The sequence below is a fragment of the Octopus bimaculoides genome, chromosome 13 (assembly GCF_001194135.2).
Source record: "Octopus bimaculoides isolate UCB-OBI-ISO-001 chromosome 13, ASM119413v2, whole genome shotgun sequence".
Taxonomy (NCBI): Eukaryota; Metazoa; Mollusca; class Cephalopoda; order Octopoda; family Octopodidae; genus Octopus; species Octopus bimaculoides.
In genome coordinates, this window is record NC_068993.1 from 2,191,137 (window position 1) to 2,194,523 (window position 3,387).

Consider the following 3,387-nt stretch of genomic DNA (forward strand, 5'->3'; position numbering starts at 1 on the left):
ATATATATATATATATATATATATATATAATGAAGATCTAATTGAGAAAATCAGAATAAAATAATCAAAGTGATAAGTGTATATGTCCCATGTCGAATGAATTTTAGTCTGATTAAATGCAACAAAGTGCTTGGATAGTTGATAAAAATATAATTGTCGGTGGTTGAAAGCTGATCATCAGCGCGTGTATGAGACATACCTATTGTATAACAGCTTTCAGAGGAAAAGCATTTAACTGCTATCAGTTCTGTCAGTATCTCACTGATCCAGTTGATGTGTCAGTTTATTCACTGGCTGATAATGTGCCATTAATGACAAGGGATTGTTATGAATGGTTATAAAAATTTTAGGAAACATGGGAATATCTTCCTCCTTTACTAACAAATATTTGGTAGCTTTTTTCCATTTAAAATGTTTCTCTTTTTTCAGCATCTTTGCACACAGTGCCATTATTATGTGTTAATCAGAGTAAAGTATAAAGATATGAAAATCAATAAATCCTTATCGATTTCGGCATTTATTCTCTCAAAAGCACGATAATATAATTGATGAAGTAAATGCCATAAAGTTTTGAAAAAGGTGCGAATTAAGCATTAGTCTTATAAAATTTTATGATAAACCATTTTCCAAATTTTCTTGTAATCCACCAGGGAAACACGTTAAGAGATAAGTCAGAATGTAGCTTAAGGAAATATTTAAAATGGATGGGAAGAAGTAATTAATTTGACAGATTAAAATAAACTTTGTAAGATTCTGGATTTAAATTCTATTACATCTATTTTATACAATCTCTAGGAACATGCTCCAGATGGAAACAGGGAAGGGCATCGTGGATATATTAGAGGCAGCAATGTGAGGTTAACTGATATAAATATGCGATAGTTTATCGAATACTTTTTAAAGGGTCTATATTATCATAATGTTTCTAATGACTCATTATTGGTGTCACATATACCAATAACTGGTATATGTGGCATTAATTTAGTTTCGGTTATCAATACCATAATTGAGCGATGCAAGGCTACACCAATAATCAATTCTAAGAGATTGAATTTGCTGCAAGTAAAAGAACCCAACACAGAAGAGATCTAATGCAAATCATTACAAGCAACTAGTTCTTCGTTGAAGACGCCCCAAGGACCATGCGTCCAGTTCTAGATCCGAACCCTTGACTATGTCGCTGATGTGTATTACGGAGTATACGTCACGAAGTGTATAAGAACAAAAACGCGTGACACTGATTTCTTTTCAATGCAGTCAGATTCAGGACTGGTTGCGCACTCTCACCTTTCTTCTTCCTTCTCGTTGTTGATTATATCATACTTCTGGGTTAGAGTCCCTTTATTCTCTGTAAGGTTTGAATAGTAACCTGCGCATCAGCTTAAAACATTTTATATAAAGTACACCACGACGATTATGATAACAAGGAACAGAACTGAATATATTCTTTGGAATTAACCGAATGAAATTAGTGTGGTTAATCAAGCGGAATCTAATATTCACTAATCAGAATGTATTCTTTGTTGAAGAGGAAATTTCCAGAATTTGCGGTTGTACTTTCGAAATAAAAATCATAGTCAACCCTGTGTAGATTTTTTCATGAGACTTATAAAACGTAGGAGGATTGACATTAAATTTTCAGGATGTCGGAAATAAACACAACTTGTGGAAGAGTCTGACACTAATCACAATAAGAATTTAGTCATCGATAAATGTGTTCTATATTAGGTAATTTCAAGCCAACGCTTTTACAGTTTATACCATCCATACTGACACGTCATAGAGTGTCATTCATTCATCATTGACAAAAGAAAATGAAATACCCGTTTATATAAATTCATAGGTTGCAAGTTTCAAAATAAAAACATGAAACTCATATAGGCATCTTTGAAAAGGAGCCAGTTTGAGGACCTGTTGTTATAGATACCATTAGGTAGGTGTGTTCCACAAAGGCCACTAGATAAATCAGAAACAATTGCATCAAAGCTCGTCTTTGGTTATTTATTTAGCATCCAGAGAATCGTTCTTCATATTCTAAAAATTGGGGATTTTATTGAAATACATGATATTATATATAATTGAATAATATTTACGTACATCTTATCACGTAAATGAATATTGTTAGCGTAAATGAGTGCTGTTGAAATGGAGTTTTGGATTAACGTTACCAAAATTACTGGGTATTATTTTCGTTCTCAATGTAACAGCAGAAACACATGGTAGATATATGAATAGTAATTTATCCATCTATTCAAGATTTTCAGAACATTCTGTGTCCGCCCTACTCTCGACGATGGTTGGTTAAGTCAGTGTGTCATTTATAAAAGAATTTTAGTTTATTTTTGGCAGCAAAGTACAACTATAATAATAAAAGTTGTATAACTGTTTAAAGCTGTAAATAACTATATATTGAGATTTAGGGGCCTCTCCTATCACGACAAAGACAGTATAGAGGAACATCTATGTATTGTCATAGACACGATCGATTGCCACTCCCCACCCCGAGCAAAGCTGGATGTAAATACTAGAATAAAAAGATAATTATTATATATTTCCATATATGTAAATGTTAAAATGTCATAACTCTATTTTTTTCTCTCTCTTCGGTATAAAACCTATATCACTAACACATTTCCATTTACAAACAGGCAAAGGAATTAAGCAGGATCATTAGGCCATATCCGTAGGCCAAATACATGATAACATCGAGGGAATTTATTGAAATACTCCAGAGGATAGAATTGTCTGGCTTGTTACGTTCTTTACGTGTTGAGAACTTATTAGCAAGTATACCCTACATAAATATAATTGTAAACACACTTCCTTAAAAGCATCGCTTTTATACAAAGATGCACTGAAAGAGGTAGCTTCGTTGTTGCATACATAACAAATGACCTATTTTTACTTATTTCTATGTGTGTTTTCCTTCGGAGTTATTAGTTGTACCACTTTGAATAAAACTCTGTTATTTATAACCTAAGTCATTTTGTGAAATTACCTTTCTTAGAAAATTGTTCCATAAACATTAAAATGACATTAGATCTCTAACCAAGAACTACTTCGCTTTCGTGTCACCAGTATATTCATTATCATTACTGCAGACATTTTTTGTAAACTTCAAATTCCATTTTTCTTTGTATCACTTTATGACAGTCGCATTACATTTTGCTACTGGTGCATAGGTTAATATGTTCATTCTACATCAATTAGACGATGTGTGGGATTACCGCACGTCTCCCTGTTTCTATGATCAAAGTATTTCACGTTACTTCGTCAGTACCACTGCCTGACCCCCCGGGCAAGTGTCTTCGTCTATAGCCACAAGTCGACCAAATCCCTGTGAGTAGATTTGGTAGACGGAAGCGGAAAGAAGCTCAATATATATAT

The 3,387-nt window shown here is 33.2% G+C and overlaps 1 long non-coding RNA gene across 1 annotated transcript in view; it reads left to right on the plus strand.

Annotated features, from left to right (window-relative positions):
* LOC128249314 (uncharacterized) overlaps nucleotides 1-3,387 on the plus strand; it is a 283,781-nt gene that overhangs the window by 279,255 nt on the left and 1,139 nt on the right. The gene's annotated exons all lie outside the window — the stretch shown is intronic.